At 44.6% G+C, this 18,693-nt stretch overlaps 1 long non-coding RNA gene across 3 annotated transcripts; it reads left to right on the top strand.

The window, feature by feature from the left end:
* Positions 1 to 5,391: 5,391 nt before the first annotated feature.
* LOC104684460 lies at positions 5,392 to 13,063 on the top strand. Of its 3 annotated transcripts, none has more exons than XR_002045196.2 (3): positions 5,392 to 6,015; positions 9,377 to 9,421; positions 12,307 to 13,063. It is a non-coding gene; the product is annotated as an uncharacterized LOC104684460 (long non-coding RNA). The 3 variants fall into 3 exon arrangements; XR_002045198.2 differs by lacking the exon at positions 5,392 to 6,015 and adding an exon at positions 6,022 to 8,215; XR_002045195.2 differs by lacking the exon at positions 5,392 to 6,015 and adding an exon at positions 8,222 to 9,212.
* The last annotated feature ends 5,630 nt before the right edge of the window (positions 13,064 to 18,693 follow it).

The raw sequence follows: 18,693 nt of genomic DNA, 5'->3' as shown, positions 1-18,693 counted from the left end.
CCTTTATCTTAAAGGAGCACTCTTCCGGAAGTATCTAGGCTATATGTATTTATATAGTTTTCGTGCTGCAGACACTTTGGCTTTAGGTATCGTGAAAGTAGCGGTATTTTTTGGCAGCCAGTGCTCTGCTCTGCCCCTTCGGCCAGGCGGAGGGGGCAGGAGCCGAGCACGGTGAGGTGAAGGCGCAGTCCATGGGAGGGAGGCAGGGCGCCGGGGGGGTCACGTGACACCCTGCTTCGCATACCGATGTTTAAACGCTATGGGGGTAAAAAAAACCAAAAAAAAAAACCCCAAAAACAAAAACAACCCCTCCCTCCCCCCAGATCAAACCTGTATGGATGCACTTAAATGTAAAGTTTTGAAACCGAGATCTTTTTTTCGCAGTGCCTGCTGAAGCCCAGTAACTCACGCAGGCGTCCCTAAGAAAGCTCCGTTGCCCGGAGAATCGATCCATTAGTTTTAAGGGGCAACGTTGCTAGTAATTTTAAGAAGCATTTAATCCTAAAAAGAATTGGTGTCTTGATGAGTTTAGGGAAGCCTATAAAGGCCACAACTCTTGAAAATAATTAGAAAACTTGTGCAAAAGGTTTAGGAACTAATTGGATCCCGCGGTGAGTCCACAGAGGACAAGTTGTTCATTTGTTACGTTTGTAGCCTAAACTGAGCTCTGCAGCAGTGCAATAAATCGGCGACTGCTCACAATAGGCCCAATGAAAAATAATCTCTAGGTCGGAGATGTTATCGCAAACGCTTTAAAGAGCTTATCTTAGAAAGACAGAAAAGAGGAAGAAAAAGGAAAAAAAAAAAATGCCGGGGGGTGAATAAAGAAGCAATAGAAAATCTGAATTCTTGCAAACGGTGTATTTGTCGTGCTGAAAGAAAAAGGGGAGGAAGAGGGAATCTCCCCGAAAATAAGTAATATATAAACAGATGCAAACAGATCTACAAGAAAGAGAGAGAAGTGAAAGGTTATGGATGAGAGATGGGACACCCAGCTCTGCACTGTGCGGGGGAGAAGGAGAGAACTCTCTGATATTCTTGACTTTCACTCTCACTCCTGCAATTCAAAATTAATCATCACTATGAGAAAACGATTGCTTTGTTTGGGGAAGAAGAGATGATACCACCACTTGGAAGCTCCTACGCTGCCCCATATTCTTTACTCTATTGTCATTAAAACAAGTGATGCAAAAATACTAAAAAACAAAACTCTTTCCCAACAACTCTGTGGGAAATAATAAAATGCAATAGGTGTGATTTAAATTCTTGAAGCCTAGAGACCCCATTCTGTGTACTTGTGCCTAAACAACTTAAAAGAGAAGCATCTGCTGCAGCTGACAAAGAAAATGATTTATTATTTACCACTTGCAACTGGTTGTATGCTGTAGGAAATCCAATAGCATATATGTAACGTGTTATTTTTTCACAATGTAAAAAAAATCTGCTGTCAGTGTACTGAAAGGAGGAAAGGGACAGATCAGATTGGAAGAAAGCACAATCTCGCCGTGTCAGAGTTTGAGGTTGGCTAATAAGCATTAATTAGATAAGCGTGATGCATAATAATTCCTGAAAAGGGTAGCCTTGATATATGTCTCTCCAGACTTAGTTTAGCCAGCGCTCACTCCCAGAGCTCTCCTTTAGGCTCGGTGTTGCAAAGTATTGCCTAAGGAGTTCAGGTGCCACAGACTTTTCCCTCTTTCTCTTAAACCGGGCGCAGGGGTGGTTGCTGAGCTGGTAATTTATTCACGTTTCCATACACGTTACCAGCAAACAGACTATTTTTGTGAAGGAAAAAATAAATCCAACCCAAAACAAAACCAAAATAATACCAATAAATCTCTAAAGTTGTCATGGATTGTATCAGGACCGCTAAGGCCCCAAATATGTCTTTACCTTTGCCTGCTCCCCAGCCAGAGAAACCCTTTTGTTCGCTGAGGATATCTGCTAGGCTAATCTTTGCACAGGCTTGTTCGGCACTGAATGCGAGGTGGTGGTTTGTTTGGTTTTGTTTTTCTTTCTGTTGTTGTTTTGTTGTGGGGGGGGGTTGGTGGTTTTTTGGTGGTGGTGGGCTTTTGTGGTTTTGGTTTTTTGTTTGGTTTTTTTTTGGGGGGGGGGGGTGGGGTGGGGGGTGGGGTGGGGTGGTTTAGCGTACAGTATTTCTGTTATCTGATTCTTGTTTCCGCGGTGGTTTATATGTCAAATCCTCAAGCTAAGCTTTTAGGATTTTTAAAATATGCACATTTCTAGAGTGATGCGGTGTCTTAGCGTCGTTTCTTTAGCGTTTCCTAATTTAGGGTGTTTATGGGGGACGGGCGGCCTTTACGGAATTAAGGAGCTATTGTTATATTCTTAGTTGATGTTTGAGGTGATTAACTTTGCTCGCGTAGATCGTAGGAGAAGAAATCTGCTCATCAAGAAACATCCAATTACGACTTTAAGACTGCCTTCGCAAACATGTTTGAAGCATAATAAACAGTAACTCGAATTCTCAACGCGGTATTTGGCCAATCAAATTTTTGTCATATTTTAGATATCTGTCTATTGTTGCACTAAAATATCATCCGTTGTGTGGAATGTATTCTTACGAAAGGGTTTAAAAGAAAGTGAACAAAAGTGTAATTTTACTTAGATGGCACAAAACTACTGTTTGGGGGAGTGATAATATTTTAATCTGATACTTGAAAAAAACAGTTTAACCAGGACGTCATTTTGCTCTTTATAACTTCTTCTGATGATTATTAAGATTTATGTCAGAAATTATGATTCAGGTACACACCCCCTCACCACTTGTGTTAATATGAGGTCTCAATCACCATGTATTCACTATTCACTCAAGCAAAACTCCCACTGAACGCCGGTTACGTTTTCACTGAACCACATCAGAGTTTTGCTTAAGAAGGAACATTGAGCAAGACTCCTTCTTTTATTAGCGACTTTATTCTTTAATTGTTGTATTTTCCCTTAGGAGGGAAACAAACAAACAAACAAAAAAGTCTGCCTCTAGATAATCACGGCTATTGCACTTAATCGTGTGATCGAGAATAATACAGGCGCCCGAGAAAGTATATGCGCATACATCTTACGCGACTACAAATTCAGCATTGGTAATAAATATGTATACATACATATAGACACACACAGACTGCAGAGGTGTCTATCCATTGCACTAGTGTCTGTAGTAGCTCCTCTGCTTTTCTGTGCACTGAAATGTTCTTAATACCCCCCCTTTCCGCCCCGTGGTGAAGGTGCCTGGGTAAATGGATCAAAACCTGGTGGGCAACTGGGTTAGGAAGAGGTGAAGGTGAAGATCAATAGAGGTTTTAGGGCTGGCTGTGTCTGTTGTGCTGGGTTTGTGTGACTGTGCCCAGAGGGCGGAGTTCCTGCACATTCCTACCTCACCGGAGAACCTGCCCTCAACTCCACTTCAGCTACTCCAGAGAGATGGGACCCTCCAGAAGAAACCTGCCCAGCAATCCTTCCCGCCAGAAGGGTAGGTGCACTTCAAGAAAATCTTCCCTACCTCTTATCCCCACAGGCAGATCCATGTGATACGAATGAATAGAGATGACAGACTTCTGTCTAAACGTACTGTTTCCCCGTGCCCCCCGATAAGCAGATCGCCCGTGCAACCGAAGCACAGTTTCAAAGCACCAGTTACACCAAAACTGCGTGTGCCTAATGTCAGGATTTTCGCTCTGTCTCTTCTTTTTTTTTTTTTTTTTTTTTTTTTTTTTTTTTTTTGGTCTCTTCCTCAAAGTGTTTCCTCCCCCGGCCTTCCCCCTCCCCCTCGGGTTCTTTCGTTTCAATCGGTAAGTTGGAAGTTTCTTCGCCGATTTAGCAGCTCTTGTGGTTAATCTGTAGGTATTTTAGCTTGTTTTGTTAACGTGCTCTTTATTTGCTTGTTTGCCACCAATGTCAGAGAAAGTCACACGGGTGCAATGTTGTGTTTGCCTTTTTTAAGATGCCAGGAGAAACTGCCTCTACCTGCAAGAAAGGCGCACGATGGCACTTGGGGATAGGAGTCCTCCGACGGCACCGGGTGAGTGCGGATTTTACTCCTCTTTTACACTCGAGAATCAAGTAAATACACGCGCGATTTTTGTCCGCTGGTACCAGAATGGGAGAGAGCTGCATTCCCGCAGATCCCTGAGCATGCTCTGCCTTTTTGGTCACAGCACAGAAATATTACGGGGGCTAGGCAAAATTCCCCTCCACCACTCATTTGGGGAGGAAATTTGGTCCTTTATCCATCTCTGCTATATGAAAGACGATTTTAGCATGGCGAGTATAGGCGGATTCCGTAATGAATTATTTCTAAAAATTCTGAGCCTGTCATTTGAGAAAAAGTTACAGGCTTATCGCACCTTTCGGGGTTGTGTAAAGAGTGCTAATATCCCTAAATTTCCAGGAAAGCAACTAAATGCCAAAAATTTTGGGAGATCGAGCAGAGAGACCTTGCAAAGAGCCGTACTGAGCTGGGTTTTGCTTTGAGTGCTCCAGCGGAGAAAATGTGCCCTTGCAAGCGATCACGGGCAACGTTCACGTCTGTGAGAGAGCTCCAGGCACTCTCCCTTTGTCTTCCCACTCCCCAAATTCTATGACTGTGTTCTGTATACGAGGAGATTTACGTGCCGAAATCTCGGAATAGGGGCGGAAGTTTAAACGACTGATTAAACTGATGTGCTCAGCGTTCTCATCCTTTCGGGTGGGGGCAGGCGCGCTGGTGCGTGGGCAGGACCCGGGATGGGGCCCTCCGTGGACCGACTTGTTCTTCTTTTGCTGTCCTGATGTGGCAGAGGGGAAGAGCCACGGCTGATGTCCCACCCGGCGATGACTTTGACCCCTTTGCTCCTGCCATTTTTGACCTCATGAAAATAATTAATTTTTTTGATATACAGCAAGTTGAGTTTTCCGTGACGCTGTGCTTGGGACACCTCAGCGCAGGGGGCAGCGGTACCGAGCGCCTGTCTCTTTCGCATGGCAAAGCCCGACACCGGTGCACGGAGACGAGCGCTCGCACACGCACAGCACACGCCGGCGGTGACTTGTGACAGATGCGCCGGCGTGTTTGTGTTGCCCCGCGCAGACCTGTCCGGGGATGGCCCCGTGGGTGTCGCGGGGCACCGGTGGAGCTCCCCACGCCCTGCGCTGCGGAGACCGGCATCCGCACTCGCGTATCTCGGGGACGGCAGGGCCTGGCGCCGCCAGAGCCTGGCGCTTTCCCGGCGCTCGCGGGCAGCCGTGCCCGCACACGCGTGTCCGCGGGGCGCGGCGGGGCCCGGCGCGGCGGCGGCGGCGGCGCTGCGCCTCCCGCGGGCTGGGGGCGCTCTTGGCCCGCGGGAGAGCCGCCCCTCCGGGCCGCGGGCAGCGGCCGCACCGCGCCCGGCGAACCGCGGCGGCCGCTCGGGGCCTCTCCCACGGCCCGGCAACCCCCTCCCGGCGGTAAAGCGGCGGCTTGCAGGCGGCGTTTGTACTCGCAGGGCCTGAGTCCGTGCCGCCTCCCTCCCCTCAGAAAGGAGGAAAGATCTGAAGTGTCCTTCTCCATACAGACTTAGCGTTGCGTTCTTCTAGCTGCCAACAGACAGATGTTGCCCTAGGGAAAGGAGTTTAAAGACCTCTTCCCAAGAACTAGTCCAGGATGCTCCGATCCGGGAAAGGGATTGCTAAACTCACCTCTCGCTCCGCTGGAGCAAAACAAACCAGCGAAAACTTGAAAAACAACAATAAAAAAAAAATTAAACTGCCAAAATAAACAAATAACCAAAGCAACAACTAGCAACCTCCCCTCCTCCCTCCTCTTCAATACCTTGTAACAGAATACAGTATCAGGCTAGCGAATTAGACTCAAAGCGAGCGGATTTGCTGCTCTCAATCGGGGAAATGAATGCAAAGTCCATTTCAAAGAATTATCTCTAGGGAGTCCTCCAAGTGTATTTGGGGTTATCCGTGATTTGAGAAGAAAGACTAAACGGGAGGGAGTCTGAGAAAAGCCTGCCATTGTCACCCTACCCTAAGGTGAGTAAAGCATCCCTGTAAAGCTAGCTGCAAAGAACTGCTTAACCTAAGCCCGAGAGGTGAAACCTCTCCTCGCCCGGAGCTGCCTGACCAGGGAGCCTGAATTTCGAACTACAAAGGCGACACGAAGCCTGGGCTCTCTTGGGTTGATTTTTATTTCCTCAGTGGGGAATTCAGAGCTCTTTACAAATGATTTCGCAGGGGCATCTTTTACAGGAAAGTAGAAACACGTGAAAGGAGCTCTTCCCCTTCAGGGCGCTCCCGGCAGCTCTCCCGTGACGGTGGCGGAGGAACAGGGTTTGCAGCGGCCCGCCGGCGGGGGAGACCTCGCCGAGCTCCCCATAAACTTGGAGGCCCTCCAAGCTAAGCGTTTGCCCTGCACTGTTGGTTAGTGGAAGAAAGAGAACCCCTCTCTGTCGCCTCTCGACCCCACGCCCCCACCTTGCTTGCTTTTACTCAGAAATTATCTCATCTCAACTATTTAATATTAACTAGCCTGCTAAATTAATCATATCCAAGAGGAGACAAATACCTGCCAAAAAATCTGATCGAAGCCTGGCTATAGAGGAAAAAGAGGAACCCTTTCTCAGTCTTAGAACATAACCAGGAAAAAAAAAAGCCAAACAAAAAGAACAACAACAAAAAAGTTGTATTCTCATAAAAAATGATGCACAAGCTCATTGTGAAGAGTGGCATGCCCCAAAAGGATACAATAATTTCATAAATTAAATGCAGGTAATATTCACTGGTTACCAAACTGTTCTTTTGAATCAAAAATCTTGGTGATGTTGTAAGTTGCGTTTCACATCTTTTTATTCCCCTTGCAGGCCCAAACGCTCCTTCACCCCCACACCAGTATATTTTCTAATGGGGATGATGGCTGCGATTAGACTTTTCACTAGACCCTGAACAAAACGAAGCTGGGACAGATTATTACAGAGGTCTATGGTGGGGTATGGTTAAGCACATCACATATACATTTATATATTTAATGCTATGGCTCATAGGCAACTTCACAATATGCTGGTGATAAGTAAATCTCTTTTTAGACTTCTGAGCCGCACTTCTGATGGCGAGCGCATCTAGAGGACTCTAAATGCAGTCTAGGTTTTGTACCACATTCACAGTGGTACAAAATGGCAAGGGTATTTTGATTAGCATATAGTATACACATACTCATATGGGTTTATGAGAAAACAGACGAGAATTCTGCAAATAAAAATGGCATTGTTGCTTTATCAATGAACTTTTCCCTCTATATTTATCTTTCTATTGCTATACATATACGCGTGTACACACGTGTGTGTATATGCATGTATATATTTGTCCGATCTTTTCTGACTGTGAAGGTGTCATCTAGCACTCATAAGAAAAGGCAGCTCTTTTCTTGCTTGCTTGTTTATTCTGCTTGAGCAAAGTTGTTTGTTTTGCTGGGAAGCGTAAGTTGCCTTTAGTTATGTCATCACTGTCATTTGCATTTAGGTGGAAGGGTAGGACATATTACCTCTATTTTTATTACTAAATCAGCGAAGGTAAAAGTACTAATAATTAAATACAGATCTCTGATTGCAGGTTGGAACAGCAAAATCGATTGTCTCTTCATCAATAAGACAAGTGTTGAGTAGCTTGCTATTGATTAGTATGTGTATTTATGCAGATTTTTAGGTATTTGCTTACATATTTCGGGTTCTTTGTCTGCTAATTATTATACCAGATTGGTTTGAAAGAAAGAGCTTAGACTAGGAAACACACTTGACAGATCCATTCTTAGCTAACCTGATAGTGGATTATTGCAATCCAATAAGTTTAACGAATTACTTATACGTGCTTGCCTTTCGAGCAATTAGGAAACCGTTTCAGATTAAAATCCCTTGTTGCATTCGGGGTCGGTTCATTTAAATAAAGGGGCATTATGTTTAGATATTTTCCAAATGAAAAATGGGTTTCTGGATCCGCAGAGGCTGAACAGGAGTTGATGTGTGCTTCGCCTTCCGGGCCCTTGGCTTCCTTTGTAAGTGTAAAACACCTTCCCAGCAACAGAGTGGCCCCTGGGGTTTCCTCATAGATGGAATGTAAGGATTGGAAGTAATCTGAATATCGAAATCAGGAATCGATATATTGAAGGAAAAAAAGCCTACCAAACCAAACCAAACAAAACGGAAGGATCAGCATCCAAATATCAGAGTGCTCAAAGCAGGAGGTATTTTGTCTTGCTTTTTTTGCTTAATGATTTAATAGGTCCAAAAGGAATCGCCCCAGCATCTCTGCTAAAAGGCCTATTTTCCAGCCATCTCCTCTCAGGACCCCAGAAGGCTGACATTTTGATCTGGTTTTTTTAACACGCTTTTCCAGCCAACACCCGCATTTTCTTTCGCAGCCGTTCCAGGGAGGGCTCTGCTTTATCCGTATCTTCCCCGCTCCGCTTCGACTGTGCCGACCCAGGCACCTCGGCGGCGGGGAGCGAGCTCGGGATCAGGGCTAGCTGGCGGGGGCCGGTGTGAGAGCCAGGTGCAGGGAGGGAAGGCCGCCTCCGCAGGGCCCACGCCGGCCGCGCTGCCCCGCGGGGCGCAGCCCCCGCCGCCGTGCCCGCCGCTTGCCCGCGGAGCGGCGCGGCGGGAGCCCGAGCCACGGGCTGGGAAGCGGAACAGGACCCGCGCCGTGCTGAGCAAATGTTGAGACCTTCTTCACTTATCTTCCTCGGCTTTTGCTTTCGGCAAGTTTTGTTGGGGAGGGGGGAGGATTTTTTTCCCTCCTTTTACGTCCAGGAACTGCTGCTTTACAACCTGTAGAGATAAGACAGCCTCGCATCAGATGATCACAGAGATAAGTAATCTCTCCCCTCGGCCAGTGGTATAGCTGACCGTATGCTCTTGAATCTTAGAGCTCTAAGTCTTTCCTGTGAATGAACGAGAAAACACTCGACAGGTCGTGAATAATCGTTTTAATGAGTGTGTAAAAGCGTGCGACGGGGTGCACGGAGCTGTCGGGTTAAACAAACAACTTGTACCCTGACGAAATCCGATTGTTAAAGTGCAAAGTGGTGTCAGTCCAATTTCCATCCCAGTTCTAAAAACCACAGATCTAAGTCGCGGGAGTCCAATTTTCCCCATTAAGAAAAATAACAATATTTTCTGAACGTAAGTGCGATCGTCCCTAATGTTAGCCTTTGGCGAAAAAAGACCAGTTGCATATCAGAGGTACCAAAGCTATTTTTACTATTTTTTGCAATTTTAGAAGACGATAGTTAAAAAGTGTGTATTTGACATTTTCTTAGATATTATCAGATCAATGCGGTAAATATTTTCCTTTTTTGTGTGTCCGTCGCCTCCCTCTCCGTATGTTTTTTTTTTTTTTTTCACAGATCACTGGAGGCAAACATCGAATTAATTGGATCTCAATGACTGAGGTTGGTAACTTTGTATTGAACTAAGGTTATCTCTGTCATAGTGTTCAGGTGTTTACAAGACATTTTAGGAGTTTCTAGAAAAGGTAAATCCTGACAGTACATATAATAAAATTTAAAATTACAATATTATATACTCCAAATCTAAGTTATACTAACCCTGTGTAGGGAGGTAACATCCTATGGGTCTGTAATAATCTATCTAGAGATTATAAATTCGAAAAAAAAAATGGAGGGTTTTTTGGGTTTTTTTTAAAGCCTGACATCGGAATAGCCAGGTCTGTTTCCTGTACAACTAGAGGGCCTTCCTTGCACTGTTTTATAAACGCAAATACCACTCTTCTAAGTCCATTGATTATTTTTTCAAGGTTAGTAATGACGCATATTCCTAATGTTTATTGTTGCTAAAGACTTTCAGACCGACTGCAGGTCTGGCACTTTCTATGAAGAGTCATTTTCAGATGTGTCCTCCCTTTCTTTGAAAATACCGGCTTGAGCAAGGTGAGGTGAGGCAAGGCAACCCTAGCTGGAAACCAAGGCTTTTAAAAGTTTCTCCGCTCTTCTGATTAATACTCGATTTTTCAAAAATAATATGACATTGGAAAATGAACTGTATGGCAAGATGTATTATTAGGCTAGAGACATAATGGGAACCCAATGCAGTGGCATGAATGTGAAATATACTTTTGATAATTGTGGAAGTCGAATCTGGCCATTCATGGACTAGATAGGAGTGTCCATATGGCTTTGGTCTCAAACTGATTTCCAGTGTTCATAGCATTTTGAGTTAAAAGATAGTTTCTGGGTTTGGTTTGGGGTTGGGTGTATGGGTTTGGTTTTTTGTTTTGTTTTGTTCTGGTTTTGATTTTTTTGATGGGTTTTTGGGTTTTGGTTTGGAGGTTTTTTTTGGGGTTTTGTTTTTTGTTTTGTTTTGGGGGTTTTTTTGTTTGTTTTGGGGTTTTTTTTGTTGATTGGTTGGTTGGTTGGTTGGTTTTGGGTTTTTTTTCCTCACAAAGACGGTTTTGTGTTGCGCTTTAGAAATTATAAAGGCATTGAGAAGAGATATCAGTGAATTTTGTGTTCCCAAGCGTGGCAGAATTGTCTTTGTATACCTTCCTCTGAGACCGGTGATAGCAAGCAAAGAGAGAAACAAGTAAAGAGAGGGAGAGAGGGGAAGAAGGGGAAAAAAGACAACTCACCCCCGCTGGATTAGGTAGCAGATCTATAGCTAATGAACCATATGATCATATAAGAGTATTTTAAAAGCATCTGACGAATGTTCTGGGCATTTTCAAAAATGGTTTTGTTTAGACTATATGACTTGAAACACATCGTTGCCCGGACCAGTGTGAATGCTGGAGACTCAAAACCAAAATACGCCCACTGTTTTCTTTAACTCTCTACGTGAGAAGAAAAGGGACATAGGTTCAATCCCGCGGAGGAAAGAGAGAGGAGAATGAAAGACAAAGCACAAGGACATATGCCTTCTGAGCACAACAGGACAGAAGTCTGCACCCTGAGAGCTAGCGAACATTTCTCATCCCCCTGAAAGACTAATGCCCTCCTCCTGCAACTGCAATTTCCTTTGCAACAAAACCGTGCATAAAATGGGCACGGTGGATAGCAAAGACCTATCAGCTTCCTGCTCTAGTTCTAATAAATAGAATTCTAAATGTTTAAAACACTCTATCTGTCACATTCACAAGATAGGTACTGTAAATTCCTGTTGAAGATATACAAACAGAGATCCAAGAGGTTGCCTCTGTTTTTGTATCTCTCTCTCACAAGAAATGCACTATCAAAACATTAATTATATTTGAAAGGGAACAGATTATTTGTTTGAGAAAGAATTACATTCTTGAATTTATATTCCACGCAAACCTCTCCTCCTGTCTGCTGAGAGGGTTGAACTGTAAATCTCTCTCAAATTATTTACCCCTAAAATGTAAGTAGGTGTGTCACATTAGAGTAGTAGAGAGATAGGAGATAATCTGTAGGTGCTTTTAGACACCTCTGTGGGATGGGTCGTTAGGGAATGTCGAAATGAACACGAAATTGCAAATCTAACATGTGAAGAACATACACGCTTATTCTTTGACAGTGAAAATACAAACACACGTAGACACGCAGAGTTGAACCTAGTTAGTTATTAAACACGGTGACTCATGGGAGTTTGGGCCTGCAGCTCCTTTTTGTTTAGTTGGTTTTGCTTTGGTGGTGGTTTTTTTTTGTTTGTTTGTTTGTTCGTGTGTTTGTTTTGTTTTGTTTTAATGCTTTAATGGACATCTCGTGGTAGCCGATAGTTGAAAAGCTACTAACCGTGTGATGAGTCATCACTTAAGTCATGAGCAATCTCTTAAAGATTGTACCTTCTTTCATGCTTTAAAAAAAATACTAATAAAAGGGTTGAATGGATGCCCTCATACCTTTACCTTTCTTCTGAGAAAAATAGAGATTTAGTGGGACTTTATTAGGAGCTCTTGAACAACTCTCCCCAATGCCTGCTTTTTCCTCTCTCTGCTAACCAGGCCTTCAGCATTTCCTAAGCTTCAGATGCCGTTAGCTATCTCAGCAGCATCGTTCTCCAGAATTGAAAGTTTTTTGGCAGGAACTGATGTGAACAGCCCGGTCAGAAAGTTTTTTGGTGCTGTCGTGTCATGCTTGGGGAAATTCGTCACTGAATCAGTGCCCTTAACTTGGAATCCGGGGAAGCTGCTTTAGCACCAGGTTCTGCAGAGCTGAGCCCTTTTCTCTATTCCTGTATTTCTTGAGCCCTGGGAAACCCAAGCCATGAGGCCTGAAGGGCGGTCGCAGGGAGCACGGGAAGGTGGGGGTGGGCGGACTTTTCTGCCTTGGATGTGCCTGGGATGTGCTCTCTCCCTGATTAGGTATCTGTGGAGGAAGAAGGTGACGTGACGAGAAAAGCCTGACAGCCAAAGTGGGAACTGTCCGGGAGAAGGATCCGTGATGAATGAGGTCTGCGAAGTCATGATGCACAAGCAGCTCAGGACAGTGTGCTGGCATCAAATGCCTGGTTTTGTTCGCTAGAACCAAAAAGAAAAATGGGGGGGGGTGGGGGGGTGAAGGCGGGGTGAGAGATGAGGGATACTGGGGAGCGGGTCAGTGAGGATTGGGAGTGAGAGATCGGAGAAGTTAGTGGCTGTAGTGTTAGCGTGAGTTCATCGTCTCCTCGGGAGAAGGAGAAGCTGCGTTTGTCAAACGGGCTAGAGCCCTGACGAGAGGCAGAGGCGCCATCGGAGCGCTCCGAGATGCGGCTGTGAAATCTGGATTCTGGCCGACTCGAGGGACAGTACTTTACAAAATAATCGGTCCCAAAATCTTCCAGGCAGGTGTTTGAGGTTAAGTCAGGCTCTTCGATAATCGCCGACTCATCGTAGGGAACAATTCTGCCCCGGGGCAGGGGATAGGATGGGAAAGGCGGTTGCGAAGTCGGAGAGACATTACTACATAAACTAAAATCCTACTAAAATTGCAAGCATTATTTCATTCCTGGAGTAATTTCGTGCAGAACTGGAGGTTCTTCCTCGGGTTTGGCGGGAAAGGCTGTGGTGTGTAACTTCTTGAATTGTTTTTGACCGTGCACTGTATTGCCATAATGCCAATAAACGCTTTAAACGCGTCTTACTAGCGACCATCAGATGCTCCAGCCCCTCAGGCCCGGTCTGAATGAGATCTGGCCCGGTCCGGGACTGCTGAGTCGCTCGCTACCTTCGGGTGCTCTCGGTGCTCTGGGAAAATGTGGCTGGGTGGGCCGGGGTCTGTTACACTGGCCTCTGGGTTTTCTTTCCTCGGAGGGGCCAGCCTTGGCTTGCAAGGGGTCGCAGAGGCAAGGGCTCGCTTCATGTCAGCGGGTTCAGGATTTCAGGACTTTGAGTTTAGCGGCCGGAGACCAGCCTGCCTGATTTTTGCCGGACTTAGTGCCTGCCTACGAGGAGACAGCTCTCTCAGGCACGGATTCCCTGGTGGGTAGCATGGCCCATATCGCTCGCCCTTTCAGTAAATGCCAGCAGATGCATGCAATTAAGCCTCGGCGGTGCTCCGTGGCCGAACACCGATCCAGAGTGTGAGAGGGCTGGCCATTATGCAGTGCCTATGGGCTGGTTTTCACCGCCGACAGCTACAACAGGGAGGAGGAACGAAACATGGGTGCTACCAACTATCCCGTCCCACGGCAACAACGCGAGCACGGCAGGAGCCCAAAGGCTCATGAGAGAAAGAGCCAGAAAGAAAAAACAACAGCAAAAAAAGCAGTACACACTTATTGGGAGAATTCAAATACCTATGTAATGTTATTAAAAATAATAAAATCCCAGCAAAACAACGTCTCTCTTATAAAGGAAATCTGAGGAGCGCAGCGAGCTAAGTGAAAGCTCTGTTTTCAAGGCAAGGCAGGATTAGTTCCCTGCACATAATAGCCAGTGTGTAGGAATTGCAAATGAACAGCACCAGCAGTGCTGGAGTTACCCTTCTTAAATTAATATCGAGCTGGCTTCCCTGCGCAGCCTGTAAATAACAGACATTTCTCAGCTTTCGAGGGGAATAAAGATTGAAACAAACTTATATTTATATTTCCCCCTAGTTTAATCCAAGAAACTCCTTTCCCGGGGTAGGCAGTCAGCAGTGGAGGAATTTGGGGTAACGCCCCCCCCGACCTGTTTTGCGGGTTAAAAACCCATCAACAAAGCAGCACCAAAGCCCCGAACGGTGCCCGACGCCCGCACAGACAGGGGTAAGCGCCAGCTCCGGCTCAGCGGCGGCGGGCTCCGCTGCCTGAGCCGGCCCCGCCGCGGGGAAGCTCCGCGCCGACAGCGGGGCCGGGCGCCGCTGCCCTGCCCGGGGCTCGCCCGCGGAGCGAGGCTCCCTCGGCTGCGCTCCGTGTGCCAACCACGGGCGCGGGCCCCAACAGCCCGGCTGAACCCACTCCTCCATCCCGTCATCAGGCGTGCAGAAGCGGAAGGTAATACATCTGATCTCCCGTCGTAAAGAGGGGAGAGAGAGAACGCTGTGAGCTGCAGGGCTCTTTCAGACACTTCAGAGATTAATGGGGGAGGGGAAGGGCCTAGGAAGGATAGATGCATTGGAAACGGTAAAATAAAAATATGATGTGAAGATATATTTACTGTCAGCTCAGAGCCAAAACATTTATGCTCCCACGCCTTTTTTTTTTCTTTTTTTTTTTTTTTTTTAGCAAATCGGAACTTAAGTGATGCATTTTAATTATTTTAGGAAAATAAGCAAGAAGGCTCTTTTTCAGAATCTAAATAAATAGCAGAGTGTTCTGTGCTGATGATGTCTCTGGCTCATGATGGCCTCATCTACCCAGCCACTACTGTGAGCTCTGAAAACCTGGAAAGAATGGGGTGTTACTGGTAATTTCTGAAAGGAACTATCCATTATTTTTAGGGTTTTTTGAAACAGAAAACGCAAAGGATTTTCTGATTGTCTGAGAGGCAAAAAAGGGACCAATATTTTCCTAAAGCTTCAGCTCAGTATTGTTTAGGCCTTATGTGAAGAGCAATTTTCCTTATTTTTCAAATAGTTATTTCAACTCCTTGAAAGTAGCAGGAAAAAGGTACATGTAGCCCTAAGAGGGAAGGTGCTGGATGCCTTGCAGTCTCTGAGATCAGCTTGGTGATTCCTTTTTCTCCCCAGTCCCCTGTCCCTCACCAATCCCCGACTTTGATCTAAACCCTGACAACTATCTTCCTTCATACATGTCCCTAATCTTCCAGAGATTGAACAGACCTTCCTAAAGGAGATTGATACTCAGAAGAGCCACTTTTTATTTTGGGGAGAGGGGAGGAGGATCACACTACTTCACCTAGAAGTAGTCCCTATTTTTTTGTAATCAGAAAAAACCCAAACCTCAAAACCCACCCCCCAAATCCCAAACAAAAAACCAAGCAAACCAAAACAAACCCTAAAGCAAGTGAGAACACACCAAAAGAGAGCATCTTTAGGTTCATAATTAAAGAAAATAATGAATCAGTGTAGTACAGTTTTAGGGAACACCAAGCCACACACACAAGCAGCAGAAAATATTAGTCATAATCTCCCTGGTTAAAAAAAATTGAATCAGTGATGGGTTTCAGTTCTCTGCAGGAACACCTAAAATATTTATGACCATCAGGGCTTATTCCACAGTTTTCTTTTCAAACATGATATATTTTCTCATCTTTAGTAAAGATTTTTATAATGTTTCTCATGCTCCTCTCCTCTATGCTAACTTCCTTTTCGGGTAAATTCTGTCACTCAAACATAGCATCCAGTTCCTGTCAGTTCAAATGAATTCAGTGAAAAGTTCAGAGTACCTACAGGCAAACTCCTTTCTTTCTCTTCGTGTTGTGCTTGTATTGCATCTTCAAGATTCATCTATGGAAAGCCCAGAGTTGTAACTTTGGAGTCTGTGCCATCAGTCTGAGTGGTGCAGAAACTGTAAAAAAAGTGGAGAGCTAGAAAAGTCACGTGTTTTTTGGCTCCTGATTCAAGCAGAACAGCAGCATCAGCAACATTAAGACTTTATCAAGGAAAAAAAGATAGAATGAGGAAGAAAGAAAGCCTAACAGCAGTGAAGGAAAGCAAGTAAAGAAGGAAAGAAGTGTTTTGCAGAACAGACTGGTACTACTGAGTTCCAGCCTACATGATTCCTACCCAAAGATGGATCAGACCACAGCTTACAGTACCCAGAAAGGTGACAAGAGAAAGTAGTGTAGGTCTACAGGTGTCTGATCAGTCTGTTTTGCAGCATGTGAATCCACCTTTGTTAATGTCTCTAAGAGTTTTTTGACACATGCCCTTACAAGAAAAGCAGAAGAGTGCTCGTGGCCTTGTTTTCATGTAGATCCTAAGGATATCCAGACTTTCACTGTCCACCATGATTCCACCATGATCCCTATGGAAACTATGAAATAGTGTTTACAAGAAGAAACTTGGGCGTCAGAACTTGTGTGAGCAGGTGTGTACAAGTAAGCATGTGTGAGACCTAGCTGCCTTATTGCCTCCAAAGAACTACCTCACTGTCTCTTCCTACAACACAATAGAATTCCTGCCACTTCCATTTTCGCTCCTGTTCTGCCAGAGTCCATCAAATCTTTGTCTCCTTACCTGATGACCCTGAAATATCACTGGAAGAAACAGACTAACAATAAAAAGCTGTAAAAAATTAGGTTTAAATGTCCTTGAAATGATCCTGATTGATGGAAACTGGTGGAAAAGATTTTTAAGATTCTTTACATAAATGTTGGACACCCCATGGATCTAATCATTCAATGCCAAGTTTGCAAAAACCCCCAGAGAATAATGTAATCTGAGAAATGTCCTTTCATTGAAAGGAAACAGATGAACTAACGTCCTTCCTCTGTAAATTTTTAGAATTGATACTTTCACAAACACATAAGTTATATACTACCTTGGTATGCTCATTTAAAAAAATCAAATATTTCAGATTCTTTGGTGGAGCTGAAGCTGAAAAAGAAGCATCAAAACCAATGTTGACAATGCTGAACAATGTTCATTTACAGTGTTAGCATTACATTTCAGAAATAACATAGTGCTGCCAAGAAAAGGAGTTTTTCAACCTTCTTTTAGGTCTACTGATTGGGAGTGACTTTGAAACTTCCTTCTGGCACCTAGAATTCATTCACTGCTATTGAAAATCTCCTTGAAGTTTGGAGGAGCTAAAAATCTCACAATTAATTAATTAATTAGTAATGAACTGGTAGGAACTGCATAAATTACTGAAGTCACGAGACAAAAGATCTATTCTGTTTCTTTTTAAGATGTTCATCTAGTATTGAAATATCACAAAAAGCACTGCTCCCTTTGCTCATACCTATCTTCATAAAAATAATCCTCAAGTCTGGATGCATGTATTTGGGTTTTATTTATTAGGGATGGGAACTTTTCGCCAATTCTATTATTTGTTTTGGTTATTTGCTCATTGATAACAATAAGTCTTCTGGGGCAGTTTTTGCAAGATACTTGAACTCAGCACCTTGTAGGCATTTCAGATATTCTCTGGGTAGATTAGGTGCCCAGTGGGAACTGGTTTTTTGTACTGATTAAGAAGTACACTTAAATAACTTGGCCAATGATTTAGAGAATGTTCTGTATAACTGTGCATTTTTCCATAAGTGGGACCACCCTCCATGCAATGCAGGGACTTGAGTTCCACACATGCAGTGTGGAACAAGAAGCCTGGCATAAGAATCTATGACACTCCTGTACACAGACAGAGGAAGAAAAGCTGCTCCTGATGTGTGACAGTCCTAAAAGAGATATACTTTTTGAGGATGGGGAAGATGATCCTGGTTTACTCCTCTGAATAAATAAAGCTAGTGCTGTCAGCATGTGGGTTCCATGCCAAGCCTGATCTCAGGCTTGTAGTTTTGCTTTTCTGCTCTGCTACTGCAAAGTTCCTCTGCTCAGAGACTGAATGTGATGGACCAGCCATGTTGAGACCGATTCTCCTGGATCATGGGCCTGAATTAGCTTTCAGAGAGATTTCAGAAGCCATGTGTCAGGCTAGAGTTTCCAATGCTGAACTTTACCAATGCTTTTCTACATGAAGGCATGATTAGGAAAGGACAACTGGAATACTTAAAGTCCAGAGTATTGCAGAATGTTGCAGCCTAGAAAGCCAACCATTTCAAGGCTTCTAAAGCGGAATGAGAAGGTTGAGGGAAGTGATTCTGCCCCTCTACTCTGCTTTGGTGAGACCTCACCTTGAGTACTGCATCATCTCTGGGGTCCGCAGTCCAGGAAAGAGATTGACCTCCAGGAGTGAGTTCAGAGGAGGGCCAGGAAGATGATTAGAGGGATGGAGCAGCTCTCCTATGAGGAAAGGCTGAGAGAATTTGGTTTTTTCAGCCTAGAAAAGAGAAGGGTTCAGGGTGACCTAATTTCAGCCTTCTGGTACCTGAAGAGAGCCTAAAAGAAAATTGGAGAGGGCATTTTTACAAGAGCATGTAGTGACAGAGCAAGGGGGAATGGTTTCAAACTGAAAGAGATTAGGGCCCCTTTGAACCCAAACCATTCTATGATTCTGTGAAGTCCTAAATAAACAACAAATTGCAACGTATTACTGTAGAAAAGATAGTGTGTCTTAAGAACAAGGCAACAAAGAGGAATTCACCATTGTTGATCTTGTAAATAGGGACCAGAGACCATGACGTGGTAGCACTCCTTCACTGAGGAATCCCAGACGTGCAGGAGACAACATTTGCTTTTATTTCAGGTTTTCATGTTTCACATGG

Source organism: Corvus cornix, chromosome 5 (assembly GCF_000738735.6).
Source record: "Corvus cornix cornix isolate S_Up_H32 chromosome 5, ASM73873v5, whole genome shotgun sequence".
Classification (NCBI taxonomy): Eukaryota; Metazoa; Chordata; class Aves; order Passeriformes; family Corvidae; genus Corvus; species Corvus cornix.
The sequence above is the reverse complement of the archived record's forward strand: the minus strand, read 5'-3'. Positions and strand labels throughout refer to the sequence as shown.